At 39.1% G+C, this 24,652-nt stretch overlaps 1 long non-coding RNA gene across 1 annotated transcript in view; it reads left to right on the plus strand.

Moving 5' to 3' along the window:
* LOC133498142 (uncharacterized) overlaps positions 1-24,652 on the plus strand; it is a 79,382-nt gene that overhangs the window by 22,136 nt on the left and 32,594 nt on the right. Inside the window, exon 2 of the long non-coding RNA XR_009794215.1 lies at positions 3,819-3,975. This is a non-coding gene — a long non-coding RNA (uncharacterized LOC133498142). The remainder of the gene's footprint in view (positions 1-3,818; positions 3,976-24,652) is intronic.

Genomic DNA, 24,652 nt, shown 5'->3' on the forward strand with positions numbered 1-24,652 from the left:
TTTCCCTTTTGTTTTTTTGTCACTGTTTACCATCACAATTTATTTTGAAAGACAAGAAAAACACTCAAATACCACCCGTTTATAAACTTGTAATACTTATGATTCAAATCCATTTCAAAAACGGTAAAACATGGAGAGTTGACTGAAATTGGGCCTGCAGGAAAGTACTTCAGAATAGACATTTTCCAAGATTTCTACCAGATAACGTGTGGCTTCCTTGGGACACAAGCGGATTTCACTTTTAAACACATGATTGTGTAAACATGGTAGTGATTGTCACTGGGAGTGACTGGTCTTGTTGGATCTCAGTGTGGCTTTTGATGTGGTATATCATAATATACTCCTGAACAGGTTGGAAATGTATACCAAATGGAATCCTCCTCAAATGGTTGAATTTCTACCTAGAGGAAAAGAACTTTACTATGTAACCTGTGGAAGGGCTTTATTTCCCCAAATGGCAATGATCTATAGGGTCCTTCAGGGGTCAGTTCTCTTGTTCAGCCTATATATGCTACAGAACTTTAATTTTTACAATCACAGTTATGCAGATGACACACAGTTATATATCCTATTATGCTGCATACAAATAACGAGCCACTGATGGTGTAGTGGTACACCCACCTGACTTTGGTGCAAAGAATGTGAGTTTAGTGCCCACTCGGTGGCAGTGTCTATATGTGCCCTGTGATTGACTGGTGTGCAGTTCAACGTGATGCAGTCCGCTTTTTGCCCGAAGGCTGGGATAGACTCCAGCACTCCCTCGACTCCTGTGAGGATAAGTGGCTTGGAAAATGGATGGATGCTGCACACAAATAGAATATGCTGCCAACAGAAGTCATTTTTTTTTTCATGCTTTTCAGAGTATTTCTATTCTAAATGGTATTTCTTGCAGTGGATGTTGTTTTAATTATACTTGTTACCTTGTGTACGAAATGTGCTGTATAAATAAATTTGCTTTTCTCTGCTAGTAGCAGGAGTAGCATAATTTTTTTCATTTTTTACTTTTATGTTTTTCTCCATCCATCCATTTTCCAAGCTGCTAATCCTCACAAGGGTTGCAGGAGTGCTGGAGTCTAATTTGTAATTTTAAGAGCACCCAAAAACAAAAAAGTTATTTAAAAAAAACAATACTGTATTTGACAAATTCTATCATGTGTAATATAACTACTCATTCATTTGTCTGCAGCCGACGTGCATATTGGGCTACTAGATATACAGTAATTGAATTAATGTGGACTGACTTCATGGTTTGCGATTGGCTAGTGACCAGTTCGTGTAACCCTCCTCTCGCCCGAAGATAGCTGGGTTAGGCTCCAGAATGTCCGTGACCCTACTGAGGAGGAGTGGTACAGAAAATGTATCGATAGATGAATGGATGGATGAGCTCATGGTTTATTGCTTTGTGTCCTCATGGTCTGTGTGAACAGCTGTTTTTTACCTCCCTTCTTCAGACAGTACAAGAAGAACTCCCCACTCACCCGACTTCCATCTCATGGTTTAATTATGAACGATGTAGGCATACGTATGTCGACGTAAACATGATCTTCTTTGATAAACATAGAATCTCTTTCATTCATGATCTGAATGAGACTTTAAAGATTGTCAGCAGATTGTCTTCTTAACGGGAGGCCAGTCACTTGAAACTCAAATGAGCCAGACCACCTGCAGTCTGGAAGTCATTACGGCGGGGTCATGGGATAACCTACATGTAAACTCAGTCACTTCACCTCAAATTGGGTGTAAAGATCCCATTTCCTCTCCAAGCTGAACCATCTGCAGTACGACCACGATATGATGTACTTCCCACCCTAGCACCTATTCTGTCCTTGCAACACAAAAGCTGATTGTGAGGGAACTGACTGGACTGCAACTTCAGATTCTCTGCAAGCTACAGTGCTTTTTCTTGCTGCCCTTAGTTCCCTTTCCAAAGGGAGAGTCTCAATATTTTAAGAAGTTAAATACAGGAGACTCTCGTTCTGATCCATTGTTGTTCTTTGATGGTGGGTCTTATATTCATGCCACCTTTGGTCTTTGTAACATTTGAGCCTAGACTGCTTGAAATGCCCGAAAATAAGGACACTTGAGTGCACTTGAAAAGGAGAGCACATTGGCACATTGTGTCTGCAGCTTTTTTCCCAGATTTCTTTTCCTTTTTGGTTCACGATTTACTTTCATTCAGATTAATAGCCGTACTGTGGTTGCAGGTGGAATCTGGGCAGGCTTTCGCTCGTCTCGGTGTGCCTGACTCTCGCTAACTGGGACCACTACCCACTTACTTTGAGCCCCAGGAGAGTTGGACACCCCTCCCCTGTTCAACTCTCCAATTTCCGTGATGAAATTTTAGAATGAAACAGTAACAGGGGTTAGTCTGTAGTGAAAAAAGGGAATGGATGTGTAAAAAAAAAAAAAAAAAAAAAAAATCCAGGGTAAATATTGTTAACGTTTGGAGTTTAAAAAAAGAAGCACATTATTAACACGGCGAAACAATCAACTTTAAAACAAGCATTAAGCTAGCTGGACATTGAAGTGACTTTTCCTGGTTTTGGGTGGTGTTAGTGGGCAGGTTTGAAGTATTCCTGAGGAAGATTAATGCCACTCGTAGGCGGCGTGGGCCGCAGAAAGCCATGAAACTCAGCGTCCACGTCCTAATTGGAACTCATTAATCATGCGAGGTGGAGAACAACGCAATGTTTCTTTCTGCTGTCATGTTTAGGTCTCTCCTGTGGATAAGGACCCCGAGTGATTTTGGCCACGTGTGGACCAGACGCTGATCACACTGTAAACCATCAACATAAGAAGCAGTTAGCATTTACTCGCGGTAGTTTTTCTCTGAAAATACAAAACTTTATTCCCAAATTGTTATGAGTTTTTTCAAGCAGAAGTACTAATCTGTAATGTAACATTTTATTGAAAAATTATGCTTTCTCAAAAATACTTAAAAAAATGTAAAAGTTGTTGGAAAAAAAAATCCAGTTTGTAATGAAAAAAATCGGATTTCATTCTTACTGTTAAAATCTTTTTTTTAAATATATCCTTCTTGTGATATATCTATTTGTCTTGGAAATTATACCATTTTATGTTGTAATTGTATGGATACAAAAATACAACTTTGTTCCCTTATTATTAGTGTCATAGATATGAATATTTCTTGGGACAAGTTTTTCCATTATGATTTCTTTGAAATTCTACACTTGTTTTTGATAAAAACAAAAAAATCTTGACTGGGTCTGAGTCACCATTAGGTTTGTATTTTTATTTGTTCTCCATCTGACTGATATGAATTAGGCAAGGAAGTACATCTGAAAGCTGGAAATCATCACCCACTTCCAGCAGCAGTCGATAAGGGCAGCAGAAAATCCATAGCAGCTGATTTGTGAAGCATTACGTTTTGAAGCCCAAGCTCATAATGTTCATATTCAACAGCTTTACTGTGTCCGGCAAGGTTGTGCTAAAGAGGCGGTGGGGAGTTCGTGCATTAAGACACCCAGTGTTTGCAGGTAGACCGTTAGGGAATGAGGGAATCACGTTGGAGGGATTGAAGATCATTAAACAAATCAATGCGAGTCTATCTGCAAGATTGCCCACACGTGCAATAAGACAATGAGAGGAAATGCACTGTGGGGGATGTGTTATCATCATATTTGCAAGTTGTCTTTGGATTCAGTGATGCATAGCACCAACAGTGCAGCCTCAACAGTATCATCGCTCAGCTCGCCCTTGTCTTTATACAACGTATTAAACATACAGCCTGCTAGGTGGTAGCCGTTAGGCGAAAACACAAAACAAATCAATTGAATTTTGGCTCTTTGTGCTTGCAGTGTGAAAGTGCACAACCAAGAACACACTTTGGGAGTTGTGGACTTCTGAAGATGTGTATGTGAGCAAGACGTTCTGCACATCTATCTACCCCGCTGTTGGAAGTTCCAGAGCCACTTTCAAGGTGTAGCCGATGCACCATCAACTCAAAGTCCTAATGTAAGCACACCTGCGGTACTGTATAACCACATGTTTGGGAGATAGGGGAGACTGGTAAAAATGGTTAGATGATCACGTAAGTTTTTTACTCATGAAAGGAAATTTAATCGGTCAGAAAGTTCATGAATGTTGTATGTATAGCAAAGTACACCATTTTTATGTATTTTTACACATCCGTTAGGATCAGTGAAGCCCCCATAGCTCAGTGGTTAGAGCAGTGATTCCCAAACAGTGTGGCGGGGTACACTTGTGTGCCGTGAACACTCTTCATGTGTGCCATGGGAAGTTATCCAATTTGATGTAATTGATAAAAAAAACAAACATTTATTTCCAAGAAATAATGAATCTTTATTCATCTATTTATGCCAGTGAGGCAAAATAACAGACAGAACAAAAAAATCCTCTTCTATTAGATGGCAGGAAGTTCATAGCGTAATTAATCTATCCATTTTTGGTCACATTTACTTTTGTTGGTGTGCCGTGGGATTTTTCAATTGTAAAATATGTGCCTTGGCTCTATAAAGGTTGGAAATCACTGGGTTAGAGCATTGGTTTTGGTAAACCAGGGGTCATGAGTTCATATCTCACTGGGGCCTCCACTCCCCAAGAGGGGTTGCGTCAGGAAGGGCATCCGGCGTAAAGTCTGTGCCAGACAAATATGAGCGTCCATCTGAGATGTCACACTGTGGTGACCACGAACAGGAAAAGCCGAAAGAAACTTACTAGTTAGGATACCTATGAGCTGCAAAATTGGATATTATAACCACCATAAAAGTGTACAATAATCACCGAGGGGATAATAAATTTAATATCGAAGCCATGGCGCAAATTGAGCAATGTGGTTTGGCGCAAGTTGAGCCGTTGGCACGGGATGTAAATAGATCTATCGACACAACATTCGAAGATGACCCTACACCTAAACCGACATTCACACTACATATAACGCCTAATTCACAGGTTTTGTTAAAAATGATTTTATTCTGTCGTTGTTCACATTACAAAAACAAATGCTTCCAATGTGAACTATCTGTCTGTGTCCATGAAGTGTCACACACACAGACAGACAGACAGAAAGACACATGGACACAAGGGCATGTTTGAAGTTTGAAGTGTAATGCCAGTCATCTCCTTTTCCACTGACTATTTATGCTTCTTTTTCTGTCATTGCTTTTCACTACAATCTGACTTGTTGAACAACTGTGATATTGGTTGCATGGCTTGGATGAGCGCGACCTGGTGTCCACACTGCAGTCACATCGGATACAAGAAAAAAACAAACAGACAAAAAGCTGACTGATCTTTGCCCATAAAATTAGAAGGCAGATTAATTGGCTTGGCACTAGTTTAATTTGTACTGTTCTTGTACTGGTGTTTTTTGTTATACTTGTACTGTTGTTACACTTTCCTTTCCTTATGCTGTTAATTCATGTAGTACTTCCAGATCATATCACTCACAAAATGGTCTGGTTGGGTACAGAAAATGGATTGACAGTTGCTCCGATGGAATCACACCAGCAAGTGGGCATTATTTTTATTTTAGTGCTATGATATATTACTCAGCATACTGCTGCTCAATTCCTTTAGCACTATGACTTGGCATGGCACTGCCTTTCCACATAATTAGTGAGGGAAAGACCATTTGATTTGTGACACTGCACTTGAACAATTTTTACAATATTTTGTGAACAAGCTTTTATTTTCTACCCAGAATGAGAGCTGAAACTGAAAGCATTCTGTCTGAGAGACGCTTTAACAGCTTCAATCAGTTGGTTTTTATCCTCTGATAAATGCCCGGTGACATGTGTAACACAGTTCCACACCTGGGAGTGTTTTCATATCTCGCAATGACATGTGGTGGTAAAGCATCAGAGTCAGAGTCAAAGGTCGCCTGAATCATTTAGCCTTTGAGTGGTTGCTAGGGTCTAATAGAACGTGTTCCCCGGGTGAATGATTCACTCACGACAAGGCCGATCCATCTGGGGATGGAGTGATCTCAGGTCGACGGGCCACCGTGGGACTAATTCATATTTCTTTGCATTCTGATTGCTAATTACATGAGACAGAAAAATGCCATTGTGCCATTTTCTCCCATGACACGCCCTCTCTGTGGTTCAATTGGTTGGCATGCTTACTGTGCAGCTGTGAAGAGGATCATCACAGCACACTGTACACATAACGATATCGCAACTAACAGTAGTGAGTCTTCGCCGCCAAACCAGATTTCTGTGATAGTACATTATCAAGACTGCAGCTTTGTTCTCGCTCTTGTTTTGTATTGTATAATGCTCTGTTAAATGCTCAAATTTTGGGTTGATTATCTGTACGTGTATCACATTTAGGGATAACTAGTTTTGAAATCAGAAGACAGGGATTATAGTTTACTGTAGAAAAGGGGTTTGACAACAATAAAATGCAGTATCTCAACATTATTGTTTATTAGTATGACAATCTGGGATTTCAGTACAGACTTTAGCAAAAATCACAGAAGTTGACGAACACTGATTTGCGTTCGCAGGCCATATGAAATGATGTGGTGGGCCGCATCCGGCCCCCAGGCCTTGAGTTTGACACCTATGATGTATAGGGTCAACTATAGATTGTCCACCTATCATGCGCGTAAATTGCTGCCTTTTAGATGAACCGAAATCTAGCTGTTTGAAAAACTCTAATTACAAAAAAAAAAAATAACGTGTTTTGTCTGGACAAACGGACATTTATTCACATTTTCAAACTTTCTGACATCAGACTGTTGACATTTTTAATCATAACGCTCGCAAAATTATATTAAAAAAACAAATAGCGATTATTATAATTATCAGAAAGGAATGTGTTCAGACAACTGCCACCTTTGTTTTCAACAGATTTGCGAAGGAAACTTATCATTTTATTGGACTAAAAACTCCACTTTGAAAACACTGTCCTCAATTCACCACTGTTCCCGTCATCAGGTGTGAAGACGGGACATAATGTTGGAATACATTAAACCACACAACTTATTTGCATAAGACTTGGCAGAAGTCCATTCAATTCATATGGATGGGTGGGTAGGTAGGTAGATGGATGGATTGATAGTAAGTAGATGGATAGACAGGTAGATGGATAGATGCTGTAGATTGTTCCAGTATAAATATAAAGTAGATGGATACATTAGATGACAACAGAAACTCAGTGTCTAGTAATTGGATTTAAAAAAAAAGTGCAGTAGCAAGCCAAGGCAGACTGAGAACCCCCAAAGCTAGATCCCCCTCCCCAGCCCCCCTCAGTCGACAGGAGCCAGGATCATTGATCGAGGCTGGTGAGCGGTGGAAGCCGCCATTTAGGCTGCGGGAACACAACTCTGCTCTTATTGATTGATGAGTCCGCTGCCGTTAATATTATTTATCGAAGCTGCGGTCGACACAACTCTATGACAGTTGGTCCACCTCTATAATAAGCGGTAATTGATGGAGGCCTCCCCTCTCGCCACTCAAGCGATGACCCCCATCGCAGTGAAAGTCAGGTGGATTGCCTCCAACGGCGTTATGATTGATATCATCAGATTACATAACCCCTTTGCGGAAGCCTCGTGGCCCCACTCAAATGTGCGCATTGATTTTTGATTAGAACACCACTCAACACATCTCGCAGGGAAGCTGGGGAGATATATCCAGCACATACGGCCATATTTGTTATTACGTCTGCCAAGGAGGTTATGTTGTTATCCATGCTGAGCAGGAGTTCTGAAAAAAATACAGTACTGCGAGGAAATAACACATTTTACTCGAGAGGAGACTGAGCGCAGAAACAAAATATTTGTATTTTTCAATATTGTTTATTTTTATTTCCAGATGTATCACAAAGGACTGGCCTAAAATTCTTTACATAAGGGTAAAAAAAGATCAATCAATCATCTCCAAAATAATATAACGTCTATAATATGTGGACATCAATTTAACGTTTGAAAAACACACAACACCTCTGCTATTCATTAGCCTGTCCATGGTGTTTTGTGTATTAGCATTTAGCTAGCCGATTAAAGATAGTTATGTGTTTGTTTTAAATTTACAAGTCATAATTCTCTGTTTAGTACCTGGAAAGTACATTTTAACAAGAAGCGTAAGCCTACTACCCAGTGCTCGTATCTCAAAATTTTTGTTTGAAAATCCAATGGCTCGTGTCTGTAAAAACTTGGAAGATGGGTTACTTGTGTCTCAAGGCATTATTGCGCATGTATTTTGTAGCACAGTGACACACTTAAAATAATTCAATTTTAAACTCGCAAAAATTTAAGCTTGCAACAAGTTTCTGTGTGAGTCTCTTTCACCAGTGAAAGAAAATGTGTATGAAAAACATAAGTAAAATGTGTTAAGGTGGTGAGAGAGGCTTGTGTAATGCACAAAAGCTGACATTTATGTGACTTTGACTTTTTTGATTCTTCCCCCCTTTTTTTTAACATACAAAAAAAAATACAAATTCAGCAATGTGTGTGTGTGTGTGTGTGTGTGCGCGCACTTGTTTGTGAGTGTGACCCCTGGCTGACCAGGAGCCGTCGGAAAAAGGCTGGAGTTATGAAGCTTAACTGTGATTGGCCTGGACTGTAAACACTGTGCGCTCTTATTCAAAGTATTTCTGGCCTGTGCCGTGATGATGTCAAGTACACGCTGCTTTAAAATGACACCTGGTCAAAAAAAACAATATTAATACGAGCTAAAGAAAAAGTCTGAAACTGTGAAAATGAAGTAGCATGTTTTTCCTAGACAAAAATAAAGTTGTACTTTCCCTCTCCTAAAATGTTGTAATTTGGCAATATTATACCATATATTATTGTTATCCATCCATCCATTTTCTTTGCCACTTATCCTATCCCAGCTGTCAACGCGCAAGAGGCTGGTTACACCCCGAACTGGTTGCCAGCCAATCGCAGGGCACATGGAGAGACAACAGTCGGACTCACAATCACACCTTGGGGCAATTTAGAGAGTACAATAAATGTTGCATGTTTTTGGGATGTGGGAGGAGACCGGAGAACCCGGAGGAAACCCATGCAGGCACGGGGAGAATATGCAAACTACACACAGGCGGGTCCGGGATTGAACCCGGGACCTCAGAACTGTGAGGCCAACGCTTTATCAGCTGTCTCTTATTATTATTATTGTTATATTTTTAAAATATATTACGCATGTTAGGGATAACATATCCTATCTAGGGTCAGTGATGTGTTGGAGCTTATCTCAGCTACCTCCGGGCGAAAAGTGGGGTACACTTTGAAGTGGTTGACAGCCAATCACAGGGCACATAGAAACACACAACCATTCTCACTCACATTCACAGCTATGGACAATTGATATTGTTCAATTCGCCGACCATGCATGTTTTTGGAATGCGGGAGATTCGAGGAGAACCTGCAAACTCCTCAAAGGAGAGGCCGGATTCAAACCTTGATCCTCAGCACTACAGGGCAGTTCCCCCAAATTAATAGTCCAATTATTCATCCATCCATTTTCTGTCACCCTTAACCTCACTAGGGTTGTGGGGATGCTGGACCCAATCCCATCCATCTTTGGACGAGCGGTGCGGCACACCCTGAATTGGTAGCCAGCCAATCGCAGGGCACATAGAAAAAAACATTTGCACTCACACACACACCTGCAGGCAATTTAGAGTGTTCAGTCTACCTACCACACGTTTTTGGGATGTGGAAGGAAAGGAGGGTACCTGGAGAAAACCCACACAGGCACCTCGAGAACATGCGAACTCCAAGTAGGCGAGGTTAGATTTGAACCCCAGTTCTTAGAACTGTGAGGCAGATGTGCTCACTAGTTGTCCTCTGGGTCGCCCTTATTTATCGGATTTTTTTTTCTTTTTTTGGCCAAATAACAGAATCAGCCTTAAAAAAATCTGTATTGGTCAGGCCCTATTTATAGGAACAACAATGGCACAACTATAAAAACAAACCAACTCGAGATTGTTTTTTTTTTTTTTTTTATTGCTGGTATGGTGAACATTCCAAAGACAAAAAGAGAGGAAAAAAAAAAAGTTTTTGTGTACCTTAAACTCTTATTATTAGTATCTATGTTGTATGATGCAGTCAAATGTGATATGAGGACAGAAAAATATGAACTAAATGGCTTGTGTTTGTTTTTTGGGGAAAAAAAAATCTACAGCACATCATCTGAATTGTTGGCCTCGCTTCTCCAGTCCTGTTCCACTTTTGTCAGATAAGCATCTCTCAGCTGGCCTCCACCATTACTCGCATTCAGATGATCGAGTCATATGATTAAACTTAAAATTCCGCTGATTCTCATCAGTTCACATCAAACTACGGCTACGGAGTAAATTAGCGAAAATGGAAAGCGTAATGTATTTCTCTATCGACGGGAGTGTTTCATTCCTTCCCAATCAGCCTGCTTCGACCTCAGCGGTGAGTTTAAGGCCTAACCTCGAGCTGACCTTCAGACTACAAAGCATCTCAGCAGACAATTAGCTGTGTGGTACTAGCAATTTGTCGGAAGGGGACAGAGAGGTTAGTGTCATTTGGGCACCGTGGAAGGCTCTCTTCTAACCCAGAGCTCAGGGATCCACCGCTGCTGTCAGAACCTTTTAATGCAGTAGCTTACGTGACTTATTTTTTTCCCACAGAAAACTGTGATGTCTCATATGCACAACTTTCCCGTTTCACACCAACTTCCACACCTTAGGCATGCTACCTGATGCAGAATTCTGCACTTTGTGTTATTACCTTATTACCCTATATGACTTCAGTTTTACAACACATGCAAGTTTGATTTATTATGTACACCTCAGCATCAAGCCAAAATGTTCTAGAAAATATGCTTCAGTAATATGGTAAGCAGTTTGAGCATTTTATTCTATATCCTTAATATCCAGTTCAAGGTCCATGTACTAGTACACGCCTAGTCCTCACTACTAAGACATTTTAGCACATTAGGAGAAAGACAAGGCTGCACTTGTAGAACCTTTCTTTCTAATAATGTTTTTGCACTAGTGTATGACTTTTCTATGCACTAGTAGGTTAAACTTTGGCATACTACCTGTAGTGCAACCTCAATTTTCCTGTGTGGCAAAAGTTGACATCATAACTAGTTGATTGAATCTGTGCACTACTAATATTGGTAGTAAACTGCTAGATGTGAAGTTGAAAAATAAAAGTCAACTAAAGCACAGTTTTGTCTCACTAGTGACATGTCATTGTCCTTCGATGCTAAAGATGGATAACTAGCATGTAGAAATGTGTACAGTAGTGTAAAAAAAAATATTAAGACACAGCTCATTCTGCTAGTTCATCACAATCATTTTACTAGTGCATTGAATTTTCTTACTTGCATGGCCAAAAAGGACCCTATGCCTGATATCAACTAGTATGCCACCGTTGTCCTAGAAATGAGTAGAAATATCATCTTGTACTGGAAAAAAATGTTAGTAGACAGTTTTTCGACTACTTATGTGGTTAATGTAAAAAAGGGCTTTTAAAAGTGCTTTCTCTTTGGATTGCATTCTAGCTATGAGAGCTGCGATACAAATATCATTTGATTGATGAATAGTCTGGTTTAGCCATTCCACTTGTGGACTGAATTGTTTTCCCCATGAGGAAAAGGAGCCCGCTAATATGTTGACCATGAACTTCATGTTATTATTGATATTGAATAAAAGTTCAAATGGGTTCAAAGAAAGTTGACATCTACGGACTGCAACTATGGAAAGCTATCCGCTCATTTTTTTGATATCCGTGATCTTTGGTTTGAGTTCCATGTATTAGTTTCTGCTTTGTCCTCACTGCACTAGTAGAAAGGAGTGAGATACAGTTGTTCTCCTCGGCTTTCAGCTGATATTAAAAACAATCCACTTGAAGGGCTTGTGTGTACGCACATAGGGGGAAGGCTCTCCTTAACTTTCACTAACAACCCAGACTAAATTTAACTCCTCCTCCACATAAAAAGATGTTACTCCTTCAGTTGAGATGTATTACGTCATACTTTCAGTACTTAAACGCCATCACGTGGCAATTTAGTGTTATAGAAAGAGCACAAAAAATATAGACTGGAAATTTTCTTTTCAGCAAAAGGCTGTTGAAGCAGTAGAACGTTGAGTTGAAGAATGTATTCTCTGTTACAATTGTACATTTTCCACCCATGAAATTCTCCTGGTCAACTCAAAACATTCAACATGACTTTTAGACCAATTAAAAATCCATACAATCTCTGTTTTCACCATTTTTCTTTGTAGTTATTTGGGGAAATCCAAAGCGCTCTGTTGATGAGTTTGCAGCATAGTAATGGTCACAGTTGGCTAAGATGTACGAGTCGCCATATAAAGCGGACAGCATTTCATGGTAAAGATGGAAAACGTTATTACAATTTGATTGTTGACGTTTTGTAGCCTTTGCTCCGGAGTAACGTTTGGCTGTTACTTTACTATTTGTGTGTACAAGTCTCCTTTTTAAACACTGTAAACAAAGACAATCCATCGTAAGCGTCCATGATCCTAATTGCTCCCAGAGACGATGGGCTCATATGCGTTTCAGTCGCCGGCTTTTGCGCCAGTCGGATCAAACAGTCATGTTCCCGTGTACAGTCATTTATTTTCATTTGTGGCCCGTAATCTTGATAATAATTTATTTAGAGCATTCGAGAAGCTAATTGTCATAGCCTCTCTCCATAATATTTGCCATCAGGGCCTCAAAAGCAATTTTTTTTTACCAATTTTTGTCCAAACATTGCAGTAATAATAATCAGAAATGATGTTTGTTTCCAGGCTAAAATATACATAATTTGCTATCATCAGACATGGCAGCATCGTGGGCGAGCTTTTACCACATTTGCCGCACATTTCTGAGGTTCAGAGTTTCAATCACTGCTCTAGTTTGCAAGGCTATTCTCCAAGTGTTCCAGCTACCTTCTATTTTGGGTACACTTAAATATTTATTTTTCCCCGGAAATGGTTGAAAATGATAAAATACCTTACTTTTGCATATTTCCAGATTCACACGGGAATCATAAAAAGTCATAAAAAATGTCCAACATAACTATTTTAACAATGCTTTATTTAACTTTGACCTGAAACATTCATTAATGAACATTAAGTTATTTGGGGTGGCACGGTGGTGCAGCTGGAAAGCGTTGGTCTCACAGTTCTGAGGACCTGGGTTCAATTCCAGCCCCCGCTCTGTGGAGTTTGCATGTTCTCCCAATGCCTGCGTGGGTTTTCTCTGGGCACTCCGGTTTCCTCCTACACCCCAAAAACATGCAACACTAATTGGACACACTAAATTACCCCTAGGTGTGATTGTGTGTGTGGCTGTTTGTCTCTGTGCCCTGCGATTGGCTGGAAACCAGTTCAGGGTGTACCCTGCCTCCTTTCCATTGACAGCTGGGATAGGCTCCATCACTCCTGCGACCCTTGTGAAGATAAGCGGGTAAGAAAATGGATGGATGGATAATTTATTTGGGTTAGTTCCAGACGCAGTGCCTTTTCGTTCATAGGTTTGATATTGGTATTAGTTATAAAGAACACTGAGTCACATTTTCATTTTAGTCTTTGCCACCGGCTCCTAAGCACATGGATGCTCATAATTTGCACACCCTTTATTGAAACCATGCAAAGATTTTTGATTCAGATCCCAAAAGGAATCGGAATCGAGAATTGTTTGGAACCGGAAATTGTCATGCTATACTAGAATCAGGACCAAAATGGCTCGATGCCCAACCCTAATTGCTCAGCACTGAGGAATGCCTTCAGGCACCACTCTTAATTGGGACACTTTCATTGTTCAATTACTCTCCACACTTTTTTTTAATGTCCTGTATGTATATTTTGTCATAGTGGCTGTTTGTTGTTATCCTAGAGTGGCCCAAACTACCAGAGACAAATTCCTTGTGTCCTGTAGCATAATTGGCCAATAAACCTGATTTTGATTATGAATTGAGGAGAATGCATCAATTAGTCGATATTTTCTGTCCAGTAAGCTCCGTATACACTGCTTATTTCAGATTTGATATTTTATTATTATTATTATTATTATTATCATACAGTATGTTATTATATTTATATAGTATATTTCTTGAATAATTCCGATATTATTCACTGGTCTTTTTGATGAACATGTATTTCACCAGTAGTATACTTGGTACTACACAGCCTTTTCTGTCATTCACTTGGAATCCACAAATCAGAATGCATTTTAAAAATCTAAAATAATACCTGAAGGGTCTACACTGTAGTTGGATGCTGGTTGAACATTTTTTTTTTCCGGAAAAAAAAGAAAATCACTGCAACATGTTAAATACTAAGATTTTCTACGTGTTCTCTAGTTGGTTACCCGGTTGTGTGCAACATAGAACAATTGTTAGTTTTGAATGCAAAATAACTTGCACTTAAATTAGAAATTGGACTCATAACTGAATTTTAACAGCCACATTTAATCAATGTTCTCAGCGGCTTATGGTATAAAACATTGCCTAATACTGACATTGAGAAACAAATTCTCATGTTTGTCTCCAGCATATCCGACTATCATAACAGCCTGTTCACTGCACTCTCTGAACGCATTTTATGCAATTTGGAATACAAATTAATCACAAAATTCTGGTGTAACTGTACATAAATTGTATGTTTTAAAAAAGCCAAATAAAAAAAAGACGTCCAGGGTTAATCCACGCTTTCTTGAACTGCGATCTCAGTAGGTATGCTGAGGCTGCATTAAAGTCATATGTATCACAGTTATTCTGCATAGATAAACTTTTCTAAACCTGAAAGATCGGTAACATCTTTTTACACCATTTGACTTTGCCCAGCCCCAAGGAGAGATGAAAATTCTTATGAGAATGTTGCTTTTGTAAGAAATCCGTTGTCCAATGAATTGAATATGATGACAGAGGATCAGAGGGTTAGCATTCATCAGTTCAGTGTTCCGACTATTTGCTCTTACCGCTTTGTGTTCATTGACTTCCACTGCAGTCATTTCGTAGCATAACAAGCAATTGACGTACGTTTGCCGTATTGCAATTTAATTCACTCCATTTCCAGCATAGATTTCACCCCCCTCCTCTTATGAACAGCTCCCTCTCGCACATTAATATTGCAGCACAATTAGTTTGCACATTACTAAATTACCGGCAGATTAAAAGTGGAACAGCACAGTTCATAACCCGGCCCGCGTAACTGCCAGAGAGGAAATTAATATGGATCGGAGTTGGTCCTCTGAGACAAGCACAGTAAAACAATCCATAAGGAGGAAGTCCTCCGTGCAGACGTGTTGGGAGTTTCCTGTCAGCAGTGGGGCTGCCGAGGCAATTAATATGGCCTTTGATTAGATTTGCATATGAACGTCGATAAGCTGCGGGGAGGGCGCTCGATATCGGTAGGCCGTCCTCCGTTATGCGTTTATACTACACTCAAATCCCAAACCGACTGAGATGGGAATTCATCCAAGTGTGTTAAAACTCTGAATAAATTTGCTGTGGAAAATAAATAATTCGCAAAGGAAATAAACAATTGGTAAAAAAAAAAAAAAAAAAAACAGAATTGACATTGAAATGAAGACATTTTTTTCCATAGATTTTTAAAAAAAAAATTGTCATCTGTTTCAAGATTCTATTACCTTGGCGTCAAAAGTTTAGGGTGTACCAGTCCCTTTTATTCATGATGTCACTGATGAATTATATAAAACTAGAAGTCCGGACGGGTTAAGAAAGTTGCACTTATTGACGATTTTTAAAAACGTTTTATTCATTTTAAGCTGTGTCTTTTAGATTTTCATGAAAATAATGGGTATGAAACCAAGTCAAATGAGGTTACATCGTTTTTTTTGCGCACATTGCACTGACCATCCAGTGCTGAAAGTTTTAACACATATTGTGCCTTTTTTTCTGAAAAATATTTCTTCTTGACACAAAACGCTTTTCTGGATAAAATACGACTTGATTCTCATAGCAATGCATTTTTTTGAAAAAAATTAAATTTATTCTGTAAAATGTGTTCACCGCTTGCTAAATATTTTACACATGAAGTGTCTCAATTTTTCCCTAAAAAATACAATTAAATTATTGTAAGATATATTTTTTTTTAAATATCCCCATACATTTAGTGTTTCAGCAGGTCGTAGCTTTCAATCCAAAAATACTCAATATTAATTAGAAAAAAACTGTGAGCAATATGGATCGTGTATGGTTAACTGCCGGTTTACCTTCCTTCCCTGTTCGGGTTCTGACAGATAAATTTTGAATCTAAGTTTGCATTTCCAATACATAAATCTTCAGGAAATTCAAGCACCAAACAAAAGCTGCATTGCAATTCCTTGGCACAAATGTGTTGCTCTGACCTTTTATGCGCATATTGATCCTATGTACTGAGTGGCCATTTCCCAAGAAACAAACAAATATAATTGGCATCGGGTTCCAATGGCACTCTCTCTAGTTCTCTCTCTCTCTTTCTTTGAGCGTCTGGCTGATGCTTTGCGGCAATATCAATCAATTTGCACTTCGAGATACAATATGGGTGCCTTTAGTGCTGACTGGTCATTTGAGAAGGCCTGAGAGGTAAGAATTCAATAGAGCTTTATCAGTCGCAATTCATCTGTCTTCATCAATAGTCGACTTCTAATGAGGAGGTTTTAGACTGCACTGAAAAGAAGCAATATAAGTATACAGCAAGAAACATTTTGTAATTTTACTCCGACTAATAATCATGTAATATCAAACATTTGTTCCATGATTCATTCTGCTTAGATGATTGTATTAGTGTAACTTGAGCAGCTCCTCAGCAGTGCTTATTTGATTGCTACTTTTATGATGACACTACTTTTTTCTCTACAACCCGCACCTATATTCATAAAAAATATGGTTTCATCTCCATCTGATTACTACGTATCCTATGTACCATATTATTGCAAGCATAAGATCCATTTAAAAGTCTTAATTTTTTCCCAAAATGGACAGCATGCCTTATGTGCACAATTGTCTTTGTCCAACAAAGTAGGATTGAACACGCTGGTTACACTGATAGCATGTATGCTAGCGCATGTTTTAATGTGTATGTAGGCCACCGTATGATGGGGCTGTCAAGGCAAGGAGGAATAATTGCTTTTACATCTGTAAGCAGAAGAAGTTAAGATTGCCCGTGTAGGCAGGTCATTACTGACGATGTCGTACACACTCACTGTGTCACATCGGAACTAAATTTATCACACCACCGCAAGCAAAATACCATAACTAGCAAATAATAAATTCTAGTAATAATATTTTGTCTCGTAATATTACAAATAAAACATGGTGGGGCAGCTGTAAGGCATTGGCCTCACAGTTCTGAGGTCCAGGATTCAATCCCGCCCCTCGCCTGTGTGGAGTTTGCATGTTCTCCCCGTGCCTGTGTGGGTTTTCTCTGCGCACTTCGGTTTCCTCCGACGTCCCAAAAACATGCAACATTAATTGGACACACTCAATTGCCCCTAGGTGTGATTGGTTGTTTGTCTCGATGTGCCCTGGCAACCAGTTCAGGGTGTACCCCGCCTCCTGCCCATTGACAGCTGGGATAGGCTGCGGCACTCCCCGCGACCCTCATGAGGATCAGCAGTGAAGAAAATGGATGGATGGATATTACAACTTTCTTATTGTGTGGTTTACCATTTTTTTTCTTTTCAGTCCCCGATAATCTTCTTTGTATCCAGAAAATAAAAAGTTTTAAATACACAGTATATTTTGTTCTATTTTTTCCCCCTAAAACCATAATGTTGTTTACCACCTTCCTCCCATAGAAAGACTTCAACCTCACAAATGTGTTTTGCATAAATGGCTTATAATGAAGGTGTTTTCTCACCCGGGCTGTGCACTTCCTCTCAGCTTCCTGAAGTGTTACATGTTGCAGACGCTGATTCTTTTGGGATCTGCAGTGGGATTCAGCGGTTTGTTTAGTGATTTACATATTGTCCATAGATTCTCATAAATTATCTCTAGCACGGCCAGTCAGGAATAGAACTTCATAATGAATCTTCCCAGAAATGGTTGCTTCTTGGAAACATTTCCCAAATTCTTGCCACTTTTATGTGTTGTTGACTCCCTTTTCTACCACAGATATTGATTGTCTTTGTGTGTGTGTGTGTGTGTGGGTGGGTGGTGGGGTGGGTGTGATTTCCCCAGCAAGCACTGCTGCTCTTGCGGGTTCTCATTAGGACTCTTTGAAGGCAGATGAAGGAAGCCACAGCAAAAGATCAGATTCTCCAGGAAGGCGCCAATGTGTAAGATGCGGTTGTTCACTGTACAGTGCAGCATTAATAACCTCTGTGGCGTACTCCCACAAAACACAAAAATCTGTGTATACAGAAGTAATGTATTAATCAAGGAAATTTATGTAGCACAGTGTACCGGGATCCTTGGTCTTTTGGTTTTCTTGCTGGCCACACACACAGCTTGCTCTGACTTCTACCCTCCTAGTTTAGTGTTGCAGTAGGCACGCAGCTCAAAAGGGACAAGTCGTATCTACCCGCTCAAATCTATGGTCACGTGCCTTTAGCTCATATCGGGCAAGATAAGCACCAGATCAAGCGGAGTTCTGTCTGAATGAAGCCACATTTCCATCAAGCATTAGAAAGGCAAGTTGTAGCACTGCAACATACTTCCTTGACACCAACTACTTTCCTATTCGTCAGTGCTTTGACACCATTTTATGGCATTTAAGGGCGTCACAGAAACACAAAAATATGAGAAGAGGTGATTTCTCTGCCCCCCAGCCAATAGCAGATGATAGATTCCATTCTATTAAAAAATGGAATAGGTCCATTTGTTAATAGCAAATGACAAGCAGGTTCATTTTGACGATGCTGTATTTGGTTTTGGAGACCCTCGTTGTCCATTATAAATCTCGTGCAATCCCAGATTGAATGTTCGCAGCGTCGTCTTCTTTGTCTGACAAAGTGACAGAGTGCCAGATATAAACAACATTATTTTCTCCCTCACCCTCATTTCCTCGGGTGGATCCCGAGTCATAGCTAATAATGAGTGTTAGGGGCTTGATTGCACATCCATCACTGTGACCAGAGGAAATGTTTTACTTGGGAAATGAAATATTTCGCGACCCCATTCTCTTCTCGGCCCGGCGCTTGAGAAGGAGAGGGAGGAGGAGGAGGAGAGGCCCTGGGGCCCAGCTGAGTAAATAGTCGGACAGGTAGTCCGGTATATTTCGGGCGGTGACGCCGTTGTTATTACGAAATTATGGTTAAATAGAAAAAACAGTTTCCTTTTCAGTTGAACAGTGACAAATTGTATTGATGAAGAGTGAAGCTAATGTGAAGCTAACTCACAGTTTCAATTTGTTTTCTTATTAACAAAACATTGAGAATAACCTCAGATTTCTTAAGAAAAACATGCAAATTGCTATTTTTCACACCCCGGTTTTGGTCTGCTGGATTGTATGATTGACACCCCTTGTTTAAACCAATACAGTAATCCCCTGCCTATTTACAAATTCACTTATATGTTCTTAGGTTGTTGTAAGACGAGTTTAAAACAATATCTAAGTGTTCTGGCCTCAAAGTTTGTCATATATTTCCAGTTTGAATTGTTAACAAACTTTACAAACTTTTTTTGGGGTGGGGGTGTCGCTTAGACATTTTATTGTGTTTTTCATGGCAAGGCTCAGTCCATTTCCTTTTGCAGCTTTACTGTTTTCTTGGAAATCCTTCCTTGACTGTCTTCTCTAGACAGCAGATGGTGCTGCAATCTCTTCACAGAGCTGCAAACGCTTCTGTAATTCCGGAAAGGGGGTTGGGGTGGGGGCACACTGGGACTTAGTTCCTGTGTTGAAGCAAATATTTGTTGAAATAAGTGGAGATTTCCTGGTTTTCCTTTGTGGGGGGGAAAAGGGATAGTGTTGGGTGATACCTTCCCTGCTGCTTGTTGAACCTTCTTTCCTCTCTCTCTCTCTCTTGCTCTCTCTTTCTCTCGCTCTCTCTCTGGCTTGAAGGCTTTAGTCACTGAGAAGATGCTTCTCTGGATCTGGGATTTTTGGAATGGTAGGAGGCATTTACAGAAGTAAGTACTTCGGCTTAAAGACAAGGAATGGGTGTTTGCTGAGCTCATAGTCTTGTGTTGATATTCCACTCCATTTGGGGGTGACACCTGTGACTTGTTGTTGTAACATTCCCATTCCCCCCACCATTAGAAGCATAAAGGTGGGGTTAGTTTGAGGTGGGGTAAAGGCATCTTTACACTCCATCTTTATACAGCATCACGGGACCGACGTATTGGCCCGCGCGCCCCTCTGCGTCAGTTGGTGCGTTGCTGTCCGTCCAATGTCGGGGATATCATCGCTCGTGATTGGTCTGTTTAGTCTCATGCTGTGATGACGTACTCACCGTTCCTCCCAGCTCCAAAAACCACCTAGGCCGCTGCCTTCTTGATTGATTTTGCAGCATAATTAAATGTATCCTCTGGTCATCTAAGTCCATTTGTTCTATCGGACAGTGTTCCACGGTCCCCATTGTTGTTCTTTTGTTCCTTGTAATGGAAAGGAAAGTCAAAACAGCTAGCGCAAATGACCAAACATCGCAGAGGAATCTCTACCCTGTGGCGTCCTAGTCAATACCAGCTGTAGCGACACCTCCAAGTTGGAGGAGAATTGCAGTATATTTTCAAAGCTGTGCACGTGGGTTGTGCTCGACTCCAAAGGCAAAGTCCGAGCGGGATAGCCGTAATGATGTCAGCACCGTCTCCATCAGCACAAGTATAATAGTACTTAATACTGTATGTGAGTATAATACTACTGTAATACTGAATGTGAATGTCTGTACTGTATGTGTGTGGTGGTGTTACCTGATACCCCACAGCAGCTTTTATGCACCTGCACTCGTTCAACGCAGAAGAAATGCACAGCCAACTGTAAAAAACCTGCTTCCATTTTGAATAGTGGCACAATTTCCATGAACGACAAAACTGTCACTGTGAAAAGGTTCTTCTGTCTGATCATTGGTACAAAATAACATAACTGGACTCTAAACCAATGGAAGCCCTATTCATTGGTGTGTGAAACAATATGAGGGCTTAAAAAAAGAAAAATCCCTCGATGTTGAAAAATACACTTTGCTATAAGAAAAAAGTTTTTTTGTGAAAAGTTGGTGTTTTTAGATTATATGCACAAGATGCAAAGATTACCTTGTAAAAATGATGACTTAATTTTTTGGAAACTGTGATATTTAATTTGAATGTTTTACTTCTAATAATACGACTTCATTCTCATGTAATAACCATTTTTCCTTGTAAATTTCTAATTTTAAAATGATGTATTCTAATCCAATATAATTTAATAGAAAATGAACAAATATGTTTAGATTTTTGAATGCTGTTGTAACTTATTCTTATACATTTATGACTTGCAAAATTATGACCTGGTTGTTGTTGTTATTTTTTTAAATATATTTTTTTCTTTCTAAAAAATATTTAATATTCTGACTTTGTACAAAACATTTTTCTCAAACTATTCTTACTTTTAAATAAAGTTTTATATTACTTAATTGTGAATTTAATTTTGTTCTTCAAATTTGGTGTATATTTTTTTCATCACACCCCATCTGATAAAAGATCTGTATGAAGTAGATAAGGGAAAAAAAGTCAGGGTAAAACAACAAAATAAAGTAGGAGCGTAGTTTGTTTTTTTTAGATCTTGAACATGAAAAAAAAATAATTTTTTTCCCAAATAAAATGTTACAATCAATATTTTTCCCAAATGCACTTTTTTTTAAACAAAAATAAAAATGAAGAAATATAGCGGGCATCAATATGCATGACAAGGGAGTTCATGAGCCTTTCAACAGGGCAATCACAAGCAACATGTCATGTGGCTTGCATTTCCATTGAGTTATATATCAAATTCCACTTGCGTGTTATTAAATCTTTGGCAAAAAAGTCTGAATTAGGCCTGTGTAGGTGCTGTAATCCAATTGTGTGCTGTGTTCAGGGATGTTTGCGTGTTCACATATTTGTGTGTGTGTGTGTAGAACAGTGTGTTAGCAAGAATACGCCACAAGGCGGGAGGGGAGCAGTCCATTTAATATATTCCTTCACATAATGTTGATTACATCACATTTATAGATGTCCCCTGTGGACAATTTAAGTTCAATTCACAGCTTTTATCTTTCAGAAAAGCAAAGAAAAATTCATAATAGATTTTTTTTCCTGCTTAAAAACCAAGAAATTGGAGATTGATGATATGCAAGATTTTTTTTTTCCTGCAATTGATATTTTGGGAAATTTTTTTTCTTTTTAAATATATATTGTCACTGTCACACTAAAAGCATTTAAGGTAGTGATTTCATGATCTTGATTGAAAGCTTTAATTTCTTTATTTCACGAAAGGAAAAAAAATACTTTTGCCTTCTGGATAGACAAATTTCATAGATGTTAAGACATTTTTTAAAATGAGTTTTATGCAATTTTCCCCCCCAGAAATAACCAAACAGTCATACTTAAGCTTCTCAAAGTAAAATATTGAATTTTTTACTTAAATACTATTTAATTTTAGTACAAAAGTCCAAATCCATGCTTGGTTTAAAAAATAATGATTCAAAAATTAACAAAAAAAACATTAATAGAACAGACTCATGAACATGAACATTTTTCTGTAAAATGTTTTGTTGCAAAGCCTTTTTATAAACATATTCCATGGTTGATTTAAATGGTCTCACGGGGCACAGGTTGCTTCCTCTCCCAATCTAAATGTTCCTTTTTATTGTCCATAGTCTTCATCCAAACACTTAATAACCACTCATAACATTTCCAAAGTTCTTCACAAAGAAAAATTGTAAATGTTATTGCAAATTAACATATTTTGGAAACCTTGAAGACTCTAGAAACACTTTAGAATAAGTTTACGTTGTAATTTAAAACTTATGTTCGAAGCATAATTAGCTGAGTATAATTTCACTTTGTGTGTTTGACCTTGCATTGAGGAACCCTCGAGAGAGTGTGTGTGTGTGTGTTACACTCCTGAGTGTTTTTTTTTTTTTTTATTCCAGCGAAAAGCTTCTGGGTTAATCTCACATTAGTCGCGAAGGTTCATTCTCACTAACAACCTTAGACGTATGTTTCGCCGGGCGATGTGCTAAATTAAATGCACGCGCTGTCACTGGGTTACTGCATGGAACAAACAGTACAGAATCAATTTTGAGAACCCAGGGCTAGAAAGAAATGGAATAAATTGAGTCACGCATGCTTTAAAACCGTGTAAATCGAAGATGTCTAATGGCATTATGCTTTCACGTTGGTCACGTAGTTCCATAAAATTCCTATAACGTAGCACGACAAATTGGAGCATTGTGAGGGGCATGGATTGTCATTTTAGTTTTGACTTCAACTAACAGTAGCTAAATATAACTCTTGACCTTTTTTTCAGTTTCTTATCAAAATCTTTCCATCAATTTCACATTTTCATTTCAGGAGCAACAGGGTGGAAGGAGGGGGGCAACATCTGTTGCGCTTAATGCCCAAGCGAGCATGCAATATGTTTTGAATTAAGATTTGACCTTGCAATAAGCCCGATCGTGTTTATAAATCATAACGAGTTAAATATGCCTTGTAAAGTAGATTAGGTCATCTGGCTTTAAACCCTCCTCCCTCCTCGTCCATGTCCCCGCAGTCTCCCGGCAACGAGGGACAAGAGAGATGTAATCCACATTCATAATCCAGTGATTCTTACAAGCTGTTTTTCTGTTGTTATTTGTGCTGCATTAATATGATTCTAATCGCCTTTAAACACTCAGTCAGTCGTTGTCTGCTTCGGGGGACCCGAAAGCCAGCAGAAGCCACTGAGCCAATTACACGTAGAATGTAGCTAGCTCACTTAATCTATTTTTACATTTCTTTCCGAGCTCTATTGTTTACTCAATCCTTCCGGTATCCAGTCACACCAGCAACATTTATAATTTGAAAAAAGGAAAACATACAAACAAGTAGGATGCACAGACACACAAATCAGAGCCGAAGCAAAAAAAGGTTGTTTAAATGGTGCAAATTTTTGAAGTTGTAAGGTATGCAAAATTACAAAGAATTCAATAACAGTTGCAATGTTTGGAGTAAACTTGTTGCAACAATGCATTTTAGGAATCTTAGAAATATATCATTGCAAGAATAGAATTTTAACATCACCAGTAAAAGAATGCTATGAGAAAAAGCTTCATTTAAACTGTGTTTGGGTCTGTTGAATCCAGGTTTGACATTTCTGGCCACAAATCCAAAAAATATGTTTGGTGCAAACACAACACTGCTCATCGCCAAAAAGGACCGGAAAGAAATTACCTACGGTCAAACACGGCAGCAGCACGATCATACTTTGTTTGAGCCGGGGGGGTTTTCATCTGCAATGGCTGTAAGTGCATTTGTGTGATTAATTTATGAAGTTTCCTCAAAAACATTTGAATTGTATTCTGACAGTTGATGACTTGTAGATGCATTTATTTATCAACTATTTGTGAAAATCATTTGCATAATCCTTTGGATTTGGGTCCTGAAAGTATAGCCTGCGATAAATGGGGTTTCAAAGCAGTAAATCACTGCAAGAAGATGTAGTATATTGGCTATTTTCATTTCTTGATTGAAATTGATGTTAACTGCCCGGGAGCAACGGCAGCATGCTCTCTCCGTGGTTAAGACAGCCGACATGTCCACTGTTATTAGTTGCTATGAGTTCAGCCCGTGCA

Source organism: Syngnathoides biaculeatus, chromosome 3, assembly GCF_019802595.1.
Source record: "Syngnathoides biaculeatus isolate LvHL_M chromosome 3, ASM1980259v1, whole genome shotgun sequence".
Lineage (NCBI taxonomy): Eukaryota > Metazoa > Chordata > Actinopteri > Syngnathiformes > Syngnathidae > Syngnathoides > Syngnathoides biaculeatus.